At 36.8% G+C, this 21,420-nt stretch overlaps 1 long non-coding RNA gene across 3 annotated transcripts in view; it reads right to left on the bottom strand.

The window, feature by feature from the left end:
• Nucleotides 1-1,377: 1,377 nt before the first annotated feature.
• The window catches only part of LOC122631465, a 21,865-nt gene continuing 1,822 nt past the window's right edge, over nucleotides 1,378-21,420 (bottom strand). Inside the window, exons 1-3 of one of the 3 annotated variants that reach the window (XR_006327709.1) lie at nucleotides 6,492-6,903; nucleotides 4,956-5,310; nucleotides 1,378-2,486 (exon numbers count right to left, since the gene is read on the bottom strand). This is a non-coding gene — a long non-coding RNA (uncharacterized LOC122631465). Of the gene's footprint in view, nucleotides 2,487-3,709; nucleotides 4,260-4,955; nucleotides 5,311-6,491; nucleotides 6,904-21,420 lie in introns of those variants that run through there. The other 2 variants (XR_006327711.1, XR_006327710.1) reach the window with 2 other exon arrangements.

Here is a 21,420-nt window from a genome sequence, read left to right as displayed (position 1 = left end):
TCCTTAATTCGCGTTAAACACAAAGACAAGCTCGTCTCCGAACGTGCCGCATCCGCAGCCAACTCGACCCAATCACCCCTTTACCCAACTCTCGTCCCCTCCGCTAGTCCGCCTGCCTTTCCTCATCCTTCCATCCCTTGTAAGTTTCGTTGGGAAAAGGAAGAGTTGGAATGGTTTGGGTAGCAACAGAAGGGAGAGAAACGTCGGCTGTTTCGCCCTTTGCCTCGGCAGCCTTCGTCTAACGAGTGTTTGGCAAGAACTTTGACCGGGCAGCCATACATCAGCGCGTCTTCCATGTTAACGGGATATATACGTACATATATATATATATATATATATATATATATATATATGTAGAATACAGTAGAGACATATACTTGAAGCTATACTCGTATAGTTATACTTGTAATCCATGGAAAATCGACCGCACTCAGCTGGACAATCGTAAATTGCCAGGGCCGTCGACGTACTTGCTACTTAAGTAATGAGCAAAACTTCATCCTCGATGCGTCAGATGAGAAGCGATCGTGCACTTACGCAAATTAACGATGCTAATTAAAAAAAAAAAATAAAAAATAAAAGGAGAGAGAGAAAGAAAGAAAAAAAGAAAAGTAGAGAGAGAAAGAAAGGAAGACAGAAAGAAAGAAAAAAGTAAGCAACTTGCTCGACGTATAAAAAAAGAGGAAAAAGAAAAAAGTAGTCTAGTTTTAAGGAAACGAACGGAGGATGATGGCGGCTAGTGAAAAGAAAAATTGAGAAAAGACGTGACCTTAGATACGCTATTTTCTTGATGGAAGGATCGCGTACAGTGCAGCTGTCCGCATAGTTTCGCGTGAGTGAGTGAGTGAGTGAGTTTGTGTGTGTGTGTGTGTGTGTGTGAGAGAGAGAGAGGCGGAATGTGGAATACGACCGACAGGTGCATCGATGCGATGCAATGCGCGTGCGGAGGCACGCAAAGCGTATTGTCGTTACATTGGAAAGCTGCTCACGCACGCGATGGGATAATATTGTCTTTATGGGGAGCAAACCGTCTGCTAAAATTACACCTTAGCTCTTGTATGTTTTAGAGAGAAAAAGAAAGAAAAAGAAAGAGAGAGGGAGAAAAGAGAGAGTTATATAGATAGAGAAGCAAAAACATGAGAATACAACAAAGAGAGAGAGAGAGTGTGTGTGTTCATTATTTTACAATAAAATAACAGCTTACACGTAATTTCAATAAAAAAAAATGTTCGATCGTTAAAGTTAATTTTTTTACATGTTTAATAATATTTTCTAATTTTTATTTTTTCTTCGTGAAGAAGTGGGTTTACTTCATGCGAGGTTATTAGTGAATATATATATATATAGGTCAAAGCAATGAAATAAATGTAAGATCTCTTTGTATTTCCTAAAAATTTATTTGATCACATATAAAAGTAAAGTTTCACACGACTCCGATAAAACGTTCGAAAATCATTGGTACGGTTCGAGCGAAATCCTAATTAGCGTTATACAATTCAATTGGATAGGTACTTTTTTAATCCTTTTTTCTTGTATTCAATTAGTCGAATCATACACGAGCGAATCATTGACATTACTCCTGGAGAAATTCGTTTATACTTATACAATCATATTGTCCAATTTATCGATGCTTTCATTTTCAAATGTAACAAACAACGCAGATATGCGGTGTAGCGTAAAAGTAATTGGATTAATTTTGTTAAAGGCGACGTATAGTCAGAATGAATTTAGTCGGATTTTGTATCGTTCAATGTACGTTGATATATTGTGATATTAATTACCGGCTGTTGTTTATTTATACCTAGCGTTTACGGTAAATTAAACAACGTTTCCTAACAAAACTCTGGCCTTTCAGAAACATTCGCATACATGTAATGTTTACCTATTTTCATAAAAGGGGAAATCCTGGAATTACAAAAAGTTTACGGTATAATTTTATATGTTATAAATCTCGCATTACTTTTACGCTACACCTCGTATTACACTTAAACTAACCTGACAAGTATATCTATAAAGAAAAAACAAAAAAAAATAAATAAAATAAAATAAAAAACAAATAAAATGAAATAAAATAAAACGAAAGACATACTCTCTGGTACTTCTTCAGTACTTTGATAAAAAGTTTCTTTTATGATTTGAGGGCCAAGAAACCGAAAGGAAAAGGAAGAAAAGAAACGTAAGAGAAAAGCAACCGAGTCATAACGCAATAAGGAACTGCCTTTTTGCGTGTATCCTTTTGTTTCCTATATAACTACCAAATATTATATATCTAGTATCACCACGAATCACACCTCCGATCAATTTGTTGGTCCGTGGGATAAAGATCGTTCTAGCTTCGTCACGGCCACTCATTTATCACCGATTTCTTAGCGTCACAATTAGCGTTCGTAAGATTTTTTGTTTGTTTTATACGCTTTTGAAATAAAATCGTGTAGGATATTTAATTTCCAAAGAATCGTAGATCTCATAGACGTCCTCGAGTTAGCCTGAAACAAACGAGACGAGATCGATAATTTCATGCATGTTTTTCTTTGCTTCCTTCTTTTTCTTTCGAATTCCTCGTTAGAGTTAAAAAATTTTAATTCGTAATACGTAACCGATGTACAGATAAAAATATATCATCTCAAACGCGAGAACGTATAAACAAGAAGGATTCGTTATCGTTTCCCGTCTCGAATAGAGAATTTATCCAGATTTATTCGAAACGCATAATGCATAATGGACGACCTACTTTTCCACCCTTCGATCTCTAACCGAAGCGAGCTTACAGTGAAGCATATTCTAGAGTGAAAGCGAGATAGAAGCAGATGGATAGATAGATAGATGGATAGATAGATAGATCGATAGATGGATAGATAGATAGATAGATGGATGGATAGATAGATAGATAAATAGATAGATAGATAAATAGAGGCCCAAGCAAGACCGGGGTGCTTTTAAAGTTTGCAAAGCTCTTCGACCTTTTCAAGGCGGATCAAATGCGGGAGTGCGCGACGATCGGACAAATAAAAAGCTCGCCCGGAGCTTGTGCGAAAATGCGAAGTTCTCGTTGGTAATGGTTCCGGATAACGACGTTTCCCTGCACTCTTGATCGAAAGAGGAGCTTGAGTTTGCGAGGAGAAGTAGGAATCCCTTCTTCAAAGTGTGCACGCCAGCCACGCTATCGTAGGTCGAAAGCAAAGCGAAGCTTTCGAGGTCCCTTCGAGGTTCCACCCTTCGAGGTTACGGTGTACCAAAGCCTTCGTTACCTACCTACACTATAGCTACTCGATCCACTATAGGACTCCAAAAGCACACGCGGAAGCATCTTGCGGCTGAGAATGCAATTTCTAGCCTCGACTAAGGCCAAGTACCATCTTATACTATCTTACACTACTGAGTACTATGTATCTACACGCATAACTGACGTATAGCTTTTATACGGGATATTCTGCAAATATTAGAGAGCAATTATTTGTAAAATGCGATTTTAAATGCAATGTGAGATGCAATGGACCTTAAGACGAAAAGTATTATTATTACTATTAAAGTTTCTACCTTTGATTACTTTGTCTCTTTTTGTTCCTTTCACGAAATCTTTTTTTCTATATATGTACCATTCAGTTTTTACGCATATCTCCAAAAAATTGTGTACGAATCGAAAACGAATCCTTTGAAGGATACAACATAGGCACATAAATTATGGAACAAGGACAAAATAGGTATGTACCTCGGGAAAATTCAATGACGAAGAACGGGGATGAAGTGAACTTTCGCACCGTATCCCGGCCATTGTTTTAACGCACAGCGGTTTCCCTTCCGCCGCGGGTTTCCACTAAATTACGCTCATAATTTTGCTGGTATTTCGTTAATTCCTGGCTATCTTGAAATATTCGATGAGGGGTCTCGAGTTATAATCGTGTAGGATGAGGATGATGATGACGATAATTAGGAAAAAAATTTGTTTGCATTCGTAGGTAATAAAATTGATTGAAATACGTAAGAAATAGAGAGACGGAAAAAGAGAGAAGACAAAAACAAGAGAGTGAGAGAGGAAGAGAAAAGAGAAAAGGGAGAGAGAGAGAGAGAGAGAAAGTTGCTTTGAAAAGGCCGCCGGTGCTTTCAAAAACGAGTTAATCTAATCCGTGTGCAACCGGATGGACTTTTTCACATCGTTTGTGAGTAAAAATGTAAGAGTTGAAAATCTTAGAAGAAGGACGTCAAAAGAATAAAAGCTAAAAAATCTAGAATATGGTGTACCCGTAATAAAAGTACACACGCGCGCGCGCACTTATGTACTTAGTAAGTAATATGTGTATATAATAACAGTAAATAAGAATTCATACACGAATTAGATCTAATCGGAATAATAAATGCGATCAGAAATTAGAATATATACAATGCTAACTTTCTCTCTTGATTCATAAATTTTTATGATTTTTCGAGTCATTCCGAGGAAGAAAATGAAGTGTGCTCGGACTAATAAATGAACTGTTTTACCCACATGTGTGAGCGCGCTTCGCGATATCGCGTAAACGAATGCAAAACGAATTAACAAGCAACTGTCGCCCCTCATTATCTCTCTCTCTTTCTCTCTCTTTCCCTCTCGCTCTCTCTCTTCTACCCTTTCTCTATTCATAATAAAAATGATGAAAAATGAAGTACATCCGTTCTAGAAATTATTCGACAGCCTGATTCGAATCCAACCCTCCGTATAATCAAATTTTCTCAAATTTCCTGCATCAATGGAAACGTCCATAAAATACGAACGTACATTTGTGTTCAGAATATCAACGAAATAATAACGTCAATGAATGAATAAGTTAACACGTTGGAATATCGGAAACATCGGTGACGTGGTAATAATTCGAATAATAAAAATAGAAAGGATAATAATATGAAGGAAATGAAATTGCAAAAAATGTTTGTTCGTCTAAGAAATAAATAAAAAATAAAAGAAAAAAAAAAATAACAACGGTGCAGTAGTAGCGTATTCTTCCTTCCTCAAGTTCTGCTTCTGGCGATGCAAGGGGCACAAAGGAAAGCAAGTACAAGGCTTCCTCCAAGGATCAGGACGATCATAAAGAGTGTCGTCCTCGTGGTCGACATAACGCGTCCCGGTACTAGTCTCTTTATCGTCGGCAACTCCGCGACTTCCTCCGTTGTTAGACCCAATCTTTTGGCCTTTGCGATCAGATATCTTAGGCGTCGTGATGCCTTCTCACAGGACATTCTTGTCGTTCTTTCTTCACCGGCCGACGAGTTGTCTAACGATTCCATAACGCTTCCGAGGCTCCACCGTTAAGACTCGTGCTCATAATAACGATTTTACTGCGAACATTCAAAGTATACCCGATTATTTTTACGTCGGCGTTTTAACCGCGAAGACGATCCTTTTTCTTTTTCTTTTTCTTTTTCTTTTTCTTTTTCTTTTTCTTTTTCTTTTTCTTTTTCTTCTTCTTTTCCTTTTTTCTCTATCCTCAAGAAACATAAAACTTTTTGTAAATTTTCCCGTTTGCTCGTAAGCCGGCTCTTTTCGTAAAAATCTATACGACACAAATTAATTAATTGCAATAACTAATTGATAATTAATCGTATTGATCTATCGCGATTGAAAAGATACGTCGTAGGACAAACGATATTGGCACTTCGTTTTCCCAGTTATAATTTCTTTCGATTTCGCGAATATACCTGTCGATATCTACGCGAAATTCCTCTTACATCTACTTCGACGTTATTCGAACGTACGAGATCCTGAGAAAATTGTAATTGCCCGTTTCCATGAATAATTCAACGAGAATTCGAGAGAGAAAGAGAAAGAGACTTTCGTATGCGAACTTTCCGACTGCAGCTGTACGCGCATTAAAACCTTCGCGAGCAGAAATGAATTAAGTTTTGTCTTTGAAGCCGCCCTATCCGTGTAGTCGGAGGATTACATCGTCGGCAGTGTTCTTATACTAGGAAATTACCGTGAATTATATCTAGTACCATTACCGTTACCACTCACGCTTGGACTTTCACGTTTGCTACCTGTTCGCTCTACCATTCTCTTTCTTCCTTTCGGGTCGCACCGGTAAAACTTTAAATTACACTTACGGCTCTCTCATAAAGTGCGTCCTTTACGACACATTAAGGTCGTTCTCTTTTTTGGTAAGAGGAAAAACGAGCGAACAAAAAGTGAGAAACAATTGCGATATTAATATGTACGATTTTCGTGAAATTATTGATTCAAGTAGTGCGAGTCAACGTAAACAATGTTTCAAGTAGTAAAAGTCAATGTAAGCAGTACGAGTCGACGCGAGTAGTACGAATCGACGCAAGTAGTACGAATCAATTGAACAAGTAAAGTTAACACTAGTTAGTAGTACGAGTCAATGCAAATGTAATACAGAAATACGATTTGTCACGCCGTTTTTTCTTTCTTTTTTCGTTTCTTGTTTTGAAACTTCGACCGAACGTTTAAAAATTAATGAAAAAAATTGTGTATAGGTACTTCGGAACGAACGACATACCGATCTTTCCGTACATCGACATATTTCGAGTAAATTCCCAATAATTTGTCACACATACTTTGACACGCGAAACGTGCACAGTGTCGTGAGAGATCGCGTTATCACTTCTCCCCGTGAGATTATTCGAAATTAGTTTTTCCCTCGCTTCGAAACCGTTCATTTATTACACTCAACGATAATTATCGAACGATGAAGATATGTTATTCACAGAGATTTGAAATTAGTAGACAAAACACGTGTCGATAGTATCAGCGATTCGAAAACAAACGTTGCGCTCTCAGTGGACGTCGCGACGCATACTGACGGAGCAGCGAACTCGTCGCGACGCTTTATGAGACCACTACCCTTCCGTACCACCCGCGCATCACACCTTATCCTCTCTCTTTCTCTTCTCTTTCTCTCCCTCTTCCTTTTTCTCTCTCTCTCTCTCTCTTTCTCTCTCTTTCTCCTCCTCTCTCTCACTCTTCACTTGACGCATTGCGCGGCGCGAAATGTTCGAAATTTAACACTCCGTCGTTCAACTTTTTCCCGAGGAAAAAATATTTTTTATGCGTTCCTTTATGACTTAATCTTCAATGGAAATAAAAAAAATCGCAATATACGTGTAAATATATATATATATATATATACAAAAAATAATGAATAGAACATATTTTTTATTAATTTCGGATTCTTTCGCATTGTTTTCTCCTTCTTTTTTTTTTAATTATAATTACTATCAAATTGGTCGTAAATAAATTGATCGATATAAATGTTAATTTGTTTCGTTAAATTACTTAATAAAATATTAATTCAACTTCTAAATTTCAAATTCTAGATTTCTAAACATATATATATATATATATATATATATATATATATATATATATACATCTTTATATTTATTCCGTTTAAAGCACATCGTCTTTCATCACACGTGGTAAGAACAGGTGGTGGAACTATATCAGATAAACGAGACCGTGTGGTTACAATCTTCGTTGAGAAGATCTTGGCGTACCTGAGAGAATTCTAAATTCGTAGTTACGGTTTTCGTCGAGCCGTTTTGGATAGGGAAGTACCCTTTCCAAAAGGAATAAGGTCGTAGTTGGAAGGGCGCGAAACCGTAAGTATGTACGTCTGGCCTGTGAAATCTCTCGATATGCTTCGTCCTTTTCACTTGTGCCTCTCTCTCTCTCTCTCTCTCTCTCTCTCTCTCTCTCTCTTTCTCTCTCTTTCGTTCGATTTTACAACGACGTAAATTTTACTTTTACGAGCACCGTAAACTCACTTTGATCCTTGAAGTAGGATTATAACAAAGAGGGAGGCAAGAAGAGAGAGAGAGAAATAGAGAAGTCGATGAAAATACAACGTCTGCAATGTGAGATCTTGGAACATTTCAAAGCGTGACGGCGTCAGCAACGTCATCTTCGTTCTTTAGAGTAGTTACTCACTCGATTTGTGACCGTTCGCCCATTATATTCGAACGGATAAAGAATTTCATGGTACGTTGACGGTAGTAAACGCCATTGAAAGGATATAAACATAGGCAATGTTGAATCGCATTGTTAAGAAGTATAAACGATTGTACAAAAAGAAGGACTTATTAAAACTCACGAACTTAATTGTAAGGATCTTAGATTAAAAATTTGTTTTCCTCCTATTTCACTCGTACTTTGAAAAAAAGAAACAAAATGATATTGTTTGTCGACGACCAAATTTACGTAAATAATCTGGAGAGGATTTAAAATATGATCGAAGCTTTGTCAAAAGAATTACGTTGTTAAAATTAGTAGTATGTGCAGTTAACAACTGTCCATTTGTGGTAGTAGCAACTGCCCTTATAACAAGAGTTTGAAGGATAGTTTAGATTTTGAAGAAGCGATTGGTCGAAGTAGATAAAAGGTGGAACCACTCGATCCAGGTTAGCACGATCACTTAATACTACACCTTAGTTGGATATACAAGTTTTCGCGAAGTCTAAAGTTCGTACAGTTGGTAAGTTTTGGATGTACTCCATCTAGTTTGCGCTCTCACTTTTCTTCTTCTCATACCATAGATATCTCCCTCTCTCTCTCTCTTCACCCTTCCTTCCCTCCCTTTCTCTCTTTTTCTTGCTCTCTACACATCTTCAACGCACGTTCCTACTTGCATTCAAACATTCCTACACCGATAGACAGGTAGACTTCTATTCTATTCTCTCTCACTCTCTTTCTCTCACTCTCTTTCTCTCTCTCTCTCTCTCTCAGCAGAGTTTCTCCCGTTGTCCCTTTTCCATTCCGTTCTATCGCACTCTCACTCTTCAGAGTTAGACTCTTGAGGTTGAAAGTTTCATTCAATCAAGAGAGGATGCGGACTCCATCCTCAAGTCTACCGACACAACACGGCCCTAGAGGAGTTTTACCACCTATAAAGGTATTTCGTTGACTCGTGAAAGAGTAAAAGGAACGGTGGATGTTAAACGAGAAGACGAAAGGAAGGATGAAAGCTATGAAGAAAAGAAAAGTATTGAAGAGAAAGAGACTTACATGTCGTAGAGAGAACTAGCGTGAGAAACCTCTCGTGAAAGTTAATTTTCCAAGGAGAGCTTAGGTAATTTCATTCAACTACGAGCGATCCAAAGTTTTGCATCGAATCACTGCACCTCTCGCCTAAGGTGGATGCTTAATGTTATTACGAGAAAGGAAGCGGCCGATAAACTGCATCGAGAGAAAGAGAGGGAGAGTGACACAGAGAGAGAGAGAGAGAGAGAGAGAGAGAGAGAGAGAGAGAGAGAGTATTTACGTCCGTTTTCCCGTAGTTAACTTGGGATAAGCGTAAATTTCCTGTCGTGTCGTCTCGTTTCTACTCTCAAGGACTTTTCACCTCGATACGAACGATCATGCGATTACGATGCTTAAATGATATAAGCTCGGCTCTTTAATACGCTTTTAATTGCCACTACCAAAGGAAGAAAACTTTCTAAAGCGAGGTAATATCTATCCATTTATTAAAACAGATTAATAAAATTTTTATTTAATCGCAAATATTATATTATATCGGAACGTAACTTAACGAGATGATTTTATTTTAAACGTATTAGACGAAACTAAGGAAAAATCGATGAAGGGTACGTGACGCGTAAAATACCGATAAGAGTTCATACGTCCGCGAGAATAGGCTAAAACGTACTGGAAAAAGAAGAAAATAAAATGAGACGGGAGATGTAATTGCGTACGGAACAGCGAGTCCAATCAGACGTTCGAGCGAGCAGAAGAAAATTTTACGATCGAGAAAAAGGAAAAAAAAATAGAAAGAAGAAGAGAGAGAGAGAGAAAGAAGAAGAGAGAGAGGATTCTGAGAGTAGAAAATGTGAACGTGCGAAAAGTTGAAAAAGAATTTTTCAAGCGGCTTTACCACGAGATAGCGCCGATAACTTTTCCTCTGCTTTTGATTGCTATTTCTTCTAGCATCTCTCTCTCTCTCTCTCTCTCTCTCTCTCTCTCTCTCTCTCTCTCTCTCTCTCTCTCTCTATTTTTTTTCGTTTCGAAATACGAAGCAAAGTAAACGAATCGTTTTCTTTATAGATATATCTTGTTCAAAAATACATTTTATAAATAAAAGTCAAGCAGATTCTCAATTTTCACGATCTCTCTTCTATTCCAAGTTAAATATATTTTTCTTAGAATTTCCTACGATAAGGAGAAAAGAATATAAGGTAGTTGAAAAAAGAGACTATATCGTTGCTAAAGTTGGCGTTGCTTAATTAAAAGAGTAATTAAAGTCTATTCGTTTGCCCGATGCATTCGAGTAAAAGTAAATATAAGCGGATAGATTAGACGAGGTAAATACGATACCGTGATAAAGATAGAAAGAAAGAAGGGAGAGAGGGAGAGAGAGAGAGAGAGAACGAGAAATAGAGAGACGAAAAGGAAGGAAGGAAGGAAGGAAGGAAATAAGGAAGGAGAAAAGAACGAAGAAAGAAAGAAACTGTGGCGCGTGAAATAAAGGGAATGAAAAGTAAAGAGCTAAAAGTGCTGCTTGAAATTAGAAGGAAGTAAGAAATGAAAGCAGGCCGTTGAAAGAGAAGCCTAAAGAAGAGGGTCACTGATGATGGAGAATGAGTGAAATTAGCTAACCTCGAATAGAAAGGGTGAGAGAATGGAAGAGACGAAAGGAGTAGTACAATCCAAAAGTTATATAAAAACTCTTTGCTGCTACTTAACAGGAGAAAGTAGAGGAGAGGTTGAGAAAAAAAAAGTAAAAAAAAAAACTTAGAAAGACTCGTAGGTGGGGTTTAAGGCAAAAGAAGGGCAGTAAGATCTCGAGGAAAAGAGAGCAAACCACTCAACGAACTCTTCTCTGGACTCTCCTCACTTGACTGGAAGCTAAGAAAGTGTAGTAGTACTTCTGAAGTATCGATGGATCGAGCTTACACACACAAAGCGATACACTATAAGAGAGAGAGAGAGAGAGAGACCACGTGCATTGGAAATCATAAAAGAAAACGACGTTTGACGTTAACATCTCTTAAAACGTTTCTCTAGAAGAACAAACGAATTACATATTGCGTTCTTCTTGCATTCGTTTATTTTCTCTTTTAGAGGAAGGAAGAGCATATCGATATGTCGCACGTTTAAGTATAAATTTAAACAAAGGGATTGGAGTATCATTGATAAAGGGAACGAATGTTAATCGAAAGCATTCTCTCTCTCTCTCTCTCTCTCTCTCTCTCTCTCTCTCTCTCTCTCTCTCTGTCTGTCTTCTTTCCGTCTCTTTTCTTTCGTTCTATTTACCAGAATCGTTCTACGAGTTACATTAATCGGACGTAACAAGTCTCGCTATCCCATTTACGAATTTGTCATAGGATTACGTGTATATTTACGTAAGTAAGGAATATAATGAGGCCGTACCAGTTGTTTGCAGATTTATCATGGGATTACGTACATATTTACAAAGAGGTACGCAAGTAATTTCAAACGAGGGGTGGCTTGTGTATCAGGGTTCGAAACAAACGAACCAACGAACGAACGAACGAACGAACGAACGAACGAACGAACGAACGAACGAACAAAACGACGAACGGGACGGTTAGAGACGGGTTCCTAAGAGTTACCGTGCCAACCGGATCTGTTCATTAGCATTTCGCAGTTAACAGGAAGTTCAAAGTTACGACGGAACGTAGCAATTAATTACGATGGCAGTGATACAGTGTAATCTAATATCATAAATAATGACATCCACTGGCTTTCCTATAGTACCTACAATTATTTACGGGAGATCTAATTTTCTGTGTATCTCTCTCTTTCTCTCTCTCTCTCTCTCTCTCTCTCTCTCTCTCTCTCTCTTTCTGCACTATAAAATTAATAAAACTTGAAAACATAATGGTTAAATAAAAAAAAATTGGAAGTGGATAAATGGACGAAATTAAACGGCCCCATCGCATTGATCGTAGTATGAGGTTCCAATCAAGTTCGCCAGCCGAGCCTATTTATTTTCTATCGAATTACCAGGGCACATACCAATTATGTAAACAGACATGTAATTCCGTTCACGGTTGGCCGATAACGAAAGTGGACGACTCGCTTCGTGGTAAAAGTTGTAGTGGTTCCGAAGGGGAACTTAAAAAAGAAAAAGAACGAAAGGAAATAATTTTTGCTTGCTAAACGAGATATTTTCGAATAATAAAATTTTCTTTTCAGATAATCAGATTATAAATATATTTCGATGGAAATGAATATTTCAATGTGAAGCCAAAAATCTTACATTACAAGTTACATACGAAAATGTTATATAATTTCATAAAAATATGTTGAAATATTCCATATGTACCTACATATTTAACATTAAATTCAAAGAGAAATATAACTCTAAAAACGAACTGGTAATGGTAGATGAATAATTTTACGCGGACATAGTAACATTTTCCATAACTTTATCAAATTTCGACGAACCTTACATATAACGCGAGCCGTATAAAGAGAATTCATTGTATGCTTTAAGTAATATCATAATCACATAAAAGCGAAACGAAAGGTTTGGTTAATGCACGAATATACCGTATAAGGAATTATTCGGATCACAAGGAATTCGAAGAAAGAACCAAAAATGACAGACAGAAAGAAAGAAAGAAAGAAAGAAAAAAAATACAAATGTATCAAAAAAATGTCAATTACATTAATCTATAAAAATCTCTCGAACGATATATCTACTTAATTCTTTTCCGAGATAAAAACACAGATCACGTTTGATCTCATTAGTTAATTAATCTACTTAATTTACTGCTCGCTCTTGTTCGCAATAGAAGACGGAAGGGTCGAAGTTACAGAACAAAGATTTCCTTAAAGCGAATCGTTGAAATTGGCCCGATTCCCGTATACGGACGGACGGGATTTAATTGAACAAACATTGAACAACCCTAGGGCATTTTCATTCGAGTAGAGTGTTGGTGCCATCGACAGCCGGCAATTCTAAACCCTGAAAAAAATTAAGAAAGGAAAGAAGAAGAAAGAAAGAGAAAACAAATAAGAGAGACGTAGAAGGACGAAAATCAGGAAGCAAGAAGAAAGGACAGAGACGAGGGATAGACGAGTCGTGTTTGCAGTCCTTGTGGCAAACGCTTCTCGAGCTTCCGCGGCATGAGACATAAGTGCAACTCGATTTGCATATTTAACTCGACGAGCGTACTGAACCGACTGCAGAATCCACCCTTTCCAGCCCTTGACTACCCTTCTCTCTCTCTCCCTCTCTCTCTCTCTCTCTCACTCTCTCTCGAAGTAGCTCGTGCAACGTGGTGCTGCCAGGATTCGATTTACTTGCAATCATGCCACGGATTAATTAGTTCGCTCAGGCATAATTGCAGGCACTGAATGTATATATATATATATATATATATATATATATATATATATATATTCACATATATATATACCTATGTGTAGGTACATGCATGAGTGTGCGAATGTGTATACGAGAAAGAGAGAGAGAGAGAGAGAGAGAGATGAAGGGATGAGCCAGTTTGGCGTGCGAGAACCACGCTTTCGTCGTTCCTATCCCTCCACCTACGTATGTTTACACATTACGTATGCAGTAACAGGCGGAAAGTTCGTTAGCACCAGCGGTCTCGGCAGTTGAAACGTGGCTTTAGAAACGAACGATCAGAAGTACTTGGATTATTCGACTATCGATATCGGCATGTCATTCAATCGTCGAATTTCCCGATCTACATTCTCGTGTAATTCAAGCATGAGTAGAATAAATTTGAGGATAGTTCCCAAAGTATTTCGTCGAGGAAAAATAGGAGAAAAAATGAAACAAAAAAAAAGAACGATGGGACTCGGTCTAACTTTATCGATGGGAGACAAGATCGAGCTCTATCGCGAGTTATCGATAAAAGGGAAGTTTCCGTCCGAGTTTACTTCGGATATAGGAAGACGAGAGGCAAGTTCATGGCATCCTTGAGCTTAACTCGAGAGATCCAACAACTTCCGTAGCGACATACAATCGTGGATTGATTGGATAAGTGTATTAACGGGCGACTTACACAGATGGGACATTGTTTACTGGGATGAAGAAACTGATGGATGATAGGTTTTGTACGTTGCCGATGTTAAAAAAATTTCTAGGAAAAGATGTCATATTTGAGAGAATATACTTTATTATATACTCGGGAATAAAATTTAATAATTTCTCATTTCGACACGAATATGTACGTTTACATATACATGTGTGTAACGTAGATATATCTATTCAGGATATAAGAAAAGAAAAATAAATTTAAATAATTTAATTAACAAGAGTAAAAGATTGTAAGAGAAATACGCATTACATATAAGAACAAGTAGATATAAAGACAAAGAACCGTTCACAGTAGAGACAGACCATAATGATCTGACGAAGAGTTAAACCAAGTTACACAAATAGAGTGGATCCCTCGAGGGTGAAGAGCGTACCGTTCGCTTTTGGCTTTCTCTTCTGCCGAAGGCACGAGAAAGAAGTAGTCGAGGAAGTTCGTTGCGAAGGAAGAAAGACAAAAGCATCGTTGGAAGGAGGGAAGTTGATCTAAGAAGCATAGCAACGCGACGCGACGCGACGCGCCACAAAACTTTTCCACGTCCTTCTTTTCATCGAAATTTACCCGGAGTCATCCTTTAACTTTGCCAGAAGTTAGACCAACGACGAAAAATTTTTCTTTCTCGAAAGAGAAAACCATTTTATACGATACAAAGTAACAGCATATATGTATATGCATATATATATATATATATATATAAAATATTTAAAAAATGATTTTCTATATTATTATTTCTAAGCTTTTAATTATCTTTTATAACGACGATTCATGCAATCTTCAATGATAAGGATGATGATGAGGATCGATGTTATCGATTATTTTTCTTTGATCTAACAATTCGTAGAAAATATGTAATAGAGAAGAAACGTTGAAAACGAATAGCAAGCATTTCGTAATCTTCGTCGATCACATAATCACCTAGCGTGTGAGCGGCTTTCATGTCGTGTTGCTTTGAAAGCTAGACGCAGTTGCTGATTGCATATGCATAGAAAGCGAATAACCGTACGCTGCTAAAGTAGGAATATCCGATTTTCATTCGACGACCGGTAACTGACAGACGATTATCGTGGAAATATTCGAACGATGTTAAATTCAATGAAATTTTCGATAAAATTTCACCAAAGGGCGATCCATTTAGATAAATTTACTTCTAAATATCTTCCGTTCTAAAATCGACTCTATCTATCGAATTTAGTCTTCCAAAAGATATTTTTTTTTTTTTTTTTTTTTTTTTTTTTTTTTTGATAAATAATTTCATAATATTGAAGAAACCTTTAAGAAAAAAATATATATTAATAAATTTCGTCGAGCCAGGAGATAAATATTTTAATAGAGTAAAAACGCATATTCCATCGACTAGTTTTAAATAGTTTTTCGAAGGTGTAAATCCAACCGCGACTTTCTAGCCTGATCCTAATGGTTGCTCAGGCTCTACATAAGATACTCTACAGACGATGATAAACTTCGAAATCTGAGAAGATTAGAAAGATGACACTGTCTAAATTGTTCCATTTATCAATGGAAACGTACATTTCTTTGCATTTCGACGCTCGAATTCAACACCACGTAATAAAAGGGATTCGTCATAACACGATTTATTATAATATAAAATATTCGAAAAAAAAAAATAAATAAATAGATATTGTACCATACGCTCTTTTATTAAACGATCAAAATTATTTATAAATTCATTTTAATCTTTTCTTATGTCTTATATATGTGTAAACTCGGGTATTATTCAAATTATATGTGTGAATGCACACATTTGAGTATACTAACAGAGAGAGAAAGAGAGAGAGAGAGAATGGGTAATACCATGGAACACGAAATTCAGGCTTTGCATTACACACATCTTTCCAGAATCTCGTTTCGACCCTTGAGAGAGGCAGATAGAGGGAGGAAAGGCCGCGAGGCATGTGTAAATAATCTTAAACTGTCAAACGCACTTGCTTCGGGCCATCGTTCGTATCGTACGCGAGATGTGTGAAAGGGTGCTTTTCAAGCGTATTGGTGACTACGTAATGTAGTCTACTCCAACGCGATTCGTCGAAGTAATAATGGTCCATCAAGCATCTTTGATATTTAAATATCTTTATCGTAAAATATTTCTACGCGAAGAAATTCTATTCTTACAAGTATTTTGTCGTAGTAATATTTAAAATGCTTACGCGTTTTTTGTTTTCTCCGCTTTTTATTTTTTTCCTATTTTTTCTATTTTCTTTCTTTTTTTTCTTTTTTTTTTTTTTTTTTTTTATTATCATAAATATACAATCCGTCATAATTTGTATATATTACTATTTAACAAAAAATGTTACAACCTTCGTATTAATCATAGACGTAGGGATAATATAGAGTATACAAATTTTCTGAAAAATTATATTTTTACGAATTGGATGAATTTTACATTCGTTAATTAAATCCTTTCTGGTAAAGCATTTCATAAACTCCTAACTTTTGTTTCGCTAACAAGCGAAGTTTCGATAACGAAATCAACACTAATTATGAAAGGATTCCCCGATGCGAGCAGTAGCGAGCATCACCGTAAAAATTAATGCAAAAATTAAGAAGAAGCTTTCCACGATGATCCGTTCATTCGCAGATCGCAAAGCAATATAAATTATACAGTATGTAATTTGCGAAATCGAAAACAATACATTTTTCTTGTTCCCTCATATAAAATATCAATACTTGTATTATTTTATAATTGTATATTGAATTGATTTATATATACATAAGCTCCTTTATAAGTCAGAAAACTTTTATTTACGATTTAATCCAACGGATTAGCAGAATATTAATATCGGTCGCAAGAAAATCCTTCGACGATATTCTAAACTAAACGGGATGGAAACTCAAATATCCGTAAACCATTGTTATTGTGCGGATAACACGCTTAACGATTCCCGCTGACAATTCGAACAAGCTATAAATAAATTGTGATGGCTAATGATCCAGGTGCATCGTTATAGCAACATACATGGCTATGTATGATGTGGTAATGACGTTACCTTATTACCCTTCCTATTATGTTCGAAGCAAACAAGGCTTCCTCCGTTCGTAGAACATGCCGCATACATCATCGATGGTCTGTTTCCAATAAACTGTAGCAGCAGCTTCTGCCACGTCGTTAATCACTCGGAAAGGGATACTAATGCCAAAGAGGTGTGTCGAAGAATCTTTAAAAGATCTTTGAAAATTCCTTTGACGATCGATCGATAAAACGATATGTGTGTGTGTATGTCTATATGTATGCATGTGTGTGTTTCTAGGTTCATCAACAACACAAACTGAATCGAGACGTGTTTACATCGAATTTAATCACACGAGATTAGACGTACCCTCGCCTTTATCGTGTCACGATTTAGCTTGACAGATTGATAGACGTATTGTCGTAGATACCGCAAGAGAGTAACATATCGATCTATTTGTAACATATAAAGTATACATTCTCAAACTTTATTGTATAGAATTAAATAGGTGTTTCAACTTACATTTCTTTTTCCGTTGTACTTTTTTTTTTTTTTTGTTAACGACGGTCAATTTGCAAAAAAGATAAACAGAAAAAGAAAAGAGTTACACGTGCAAAAACACACACGCGACATAGTTTATCGAGAAAAGAGAAGAAGATGGATCGAATTAATCAGGTAAAGGACTGGAAGAATTTAAAAGATTCGTCGGGCTCGTTCAATGGTGCACATACTTTTGGCTTTCGGTAAGCACAGAGAGGACGCAATTCCGTATCGTTCAGGAAGATAGACGGTAGTACGATCCCAATATCCCATTGCAAATGGACCATCTTGTTCTCTGCGTCCTAAGCTCGTTGCGCGTACAACATCGTAATGTAAATTAAATCCAATACAGATTATACGACGATGTAGGGTCGATTGGCCATATATCAATGGATTAAGAGGGAATCGAGTTAATCAACATAATCAGTATTTTCTCTCTCTTCCTCCCTCTCTCTCTCTCTCTCTCTCTCTCTCTTTCTCTCTCTTTATATATATATATATATATATATATATATATATATATATATGTACATGTCGAAATAAAAAAGATTAATTAAACGTTCTCATTTCTATAATATCATCTTTTACCACGATCACCCATATCCAATAGAACATTATCCTCGTATAATTTCGATTCGATCGAAGTATATAAAGAGGTCTATTTGGTTAATTACCTTGACCAAGCGGATCGTTACATCAACGATAATTACGCCGTCAAAAGCATTCGTAATTAAAATTCGTCGAGCATCGACATGAGCATCGGCGTAGAATCGGCTGATTCTGATTTTCACTGGATAATTTTCTCGTCAGTTCGCGCTACTTCCGACGTTAGCCCCGTACACACGACTCTTTACTTTCCTATAGCCGTCTCAAAAGGCGCGTGATAGAGAGCTCGGACCAACCTTCACTATCCTATTCCCTCCTATACCCCCTTCCGTACGAACTGTAAGGGTTGGAACGTGATTCGAGGCTACAGGCTCATTGACGAAGTGACGTGTAATTTCCTAGAGACATCTACCTACCCTTATGTCAGCTCGATAACTTCTAACGATCATACACTACGCCTATCGTAACTCTTGTTGGTCATAATTTATAAAGATTATTGAGTGAAAGAAAAAGTTCTAATTACCGATCCAATAAATTCAGCTTCTCTCATGCATAAAATGAAAAAGTGCGGATTAGAAAATCTAATAATAGAAGGATAAACGAATGAGAGCAAATTGTGGAGAGCTTTTTAAAGGTACAAAAAGAAAAATTAAAAGGGTGAGAGAAAAATAGGAAGAGAGAAAGAGAGAGAGATAGAAAAAGATATGAAAAAAGAAAGGAATGATATCGCAAAGCTCCTACGTGGTTGTATTACTCGCGAGAGGGATAAACATTGCAGAGGTTGGAACTCGATTTGCGAGCTATTTAATTTTCACCGGATATTCATTAGCCGGTTACAAACTCGTTATTACAGGTCGGTGAATCGTTGCCATTTACGTTAGAAGAGAATATTTTTCTGTGCGGCCTCGGCTAGTGAACTCGCGTGATAATGAAGAATTGTTGGTACGAAAGGAGAATTAATTTCTGCGGCTTTGAACGAAACGAGTGAATAATAACGACACTCGTAGAAATCGATCGAGCAAGCCTAGCCAACCAGTCAGCTCGCTAGCAGAAAATACAGACAGCATTTGGTCGTAAGCAAACACTCCTTTTTCGAATGGAAGTCAACAAACAATGGTTTTAGCGTGGCGAGTTCGCTGATTGCCTGCTTTTCGACCCTCTCGATACCTCACCTCGATGGAATAATGCACACCGTTCCTGACTATTGGATAATATTTAGAAGTTCGTTACCAAAGTAATTAGGAACGAATTGCATAGAAATTTTCATGATGCAAAGTTCCGAAGTAAATATCGGAAAGAATCGTGTGGTTTCGAGAACGAATGGAATCGATAAATGAGGTATGTCCAGCATCAAAATAAAATTAATTTGTTATCTGTTGACAATGAAAGAGTACAACAATGATACATAGAAAGGCTTTCCAATCGTATTGACGGTCAATATCGTCGGACCGGACATCTGAATTTCAATACGAATTTTGTTTAATGGTAAATAAACGACGTAATTCGAAATATTTACACATTTCTAGATAACTTGTTTATTATATATATATATATATATATATATATATATATATAAACAAGATAAAAGTATTATTCAATTTAAAAGAGAACTACAAAACTGATATATCTCGAAATGACTGCATCTCGTAATAAATAGTTGAACAAGCAATTTCTCTTCGTTGTCCAATTAAATAGGATTTCTGAATGCATACCTCTTCCTTTCTTATTCTGAACGACACACGGATGGCATTCGATTCGCGAGACACGATGTCTCGCCGTAAGAGTTGCTGTGTCTCGACGCGACACAATACGCAATCTCATTCGCATTCCCAACAAAGCTGAGTGCATTGGCTATAATTCTTGGATCATAATTTCAATGATAACTACGAAGAAAGTTACAAGACGATCTCTTATGAATCATAGCTTTTGCTTAAGTTTATCGAAAGGAAAAGAAAAAGGAGAGGAAATCGGTTTGAAAGCAAGTATTCGATGGAGAAATTAACAGAGATGCTAGTTGCTTATAAACGATAGAGAATACTAACACAAAAAAGAGAGAGAAAGAGAGAGAAGGTGAAATGGATAGATGGATAGATAAATGGGTAAGGGTGGATCGACGAATGGATAGGTAGAGAGGAATAGATAAATATAGAGGAAGGGAGAGAGAGAGAGAGAAAGAGAGAATAGGGTTGTAAAGGACGACTAGGTGGTTGAACCTGGTTCACAGCGTGTTTCGCGATAGTGATGGATGTGACACGCTGACGCAACGCTCCTACGACAATTTCGAACGATAAAACCAACGAAACGGTTGTCGCTTCCGTCGAGTGACTAAGGTAATTTTGTTTCTGCAGATGTAACCATTTAATCTGAATAAGTTTCCAACAATAATTCGATCGAGGTACTTTACTAAAAATATATAACATCAGTCACGGTGGAAATAATATCGTTTGCAATTAAACATGATTAACGTATAGTGTTCGAAGAAAAAGAAAATAGACGTTTTTAATCTTAAATTAGAAAAAAAAAAAATCGATAGAGCTCTGATAAAAAAGATAAATAGAACAATCCATACGACTTAATATTTTTAATGAACGATTATAATTCGATTTTTATTTATGTTATGTAGTGTTAATAAGAAGACATATCGATTTTATGTCCTAATGAACAGTTTCTCGAAATTCGAGAACTTCTCTTATGCAATACGTTCAGTATACGACTGATAAGAGACAGAGTCTAAACTTTCGACTCGCTCGATAATTAGTTCGATCGACTTCCGGTAATCAGTAGCACGGTTCGAAACACCTTCTCTCCAAGCTTGTTTCCGCCAATGGGAACGTTAAGCGAAGCGTAATACTTGATGCGGTTGCACGCTCGAAAATAATTCCAAGTGAACCTTATATATCGTGTCTAAGAATGAAGGAGTTGTATAAATCTGATTAAATATCATTTCAAAAGTAATGAAACGATAGACGCGATCAATTCGAGAATCTTCCAATATCGATTTTGTTTTTTTTCCCCTTATCGTCATAATTTTTCATTGACAATCATTTTTATTCCTATCCTTTTTTCTTTTAAGAGGATACAAAAGAGAGAGAGAGAGAGAGAGAGAGAGAAATATTTAAGTACTTTGTTATGATTAGACAATCTTTTCTAATCCAGTCGGCTCTCTCTTTTCATACAAATATCATTAGATTAAATTTTATTTTCGTTGACTTAGGCGATGTAAACAATCATTGAGTTCCCACGTTAGTTTCCTTTCGGACTCCGAAGACTACGCATCGAAATATTC

Source organism: Vespula pensylvanica, chromosome 9 (genome assembly GCF_014466175.1).
Source record: "Vespula pensylvanica isolate Volc-1 chromosome 9, ASM1446617v1, whole genome shotgun sequence".
Classification (NCBI taxonomy): domain Eukaryota; kingdom Metazoa; phylum Arthropoda; class Insecta; order Hymenoptera; family Vespidae; genus Vespula; species Vespula pensylvanica.
The sequence above is the reverse complement of the archived record's forward strand: the minus strand, read 5'-3'. Positions and strand labels throughout refer to the sequence as shown.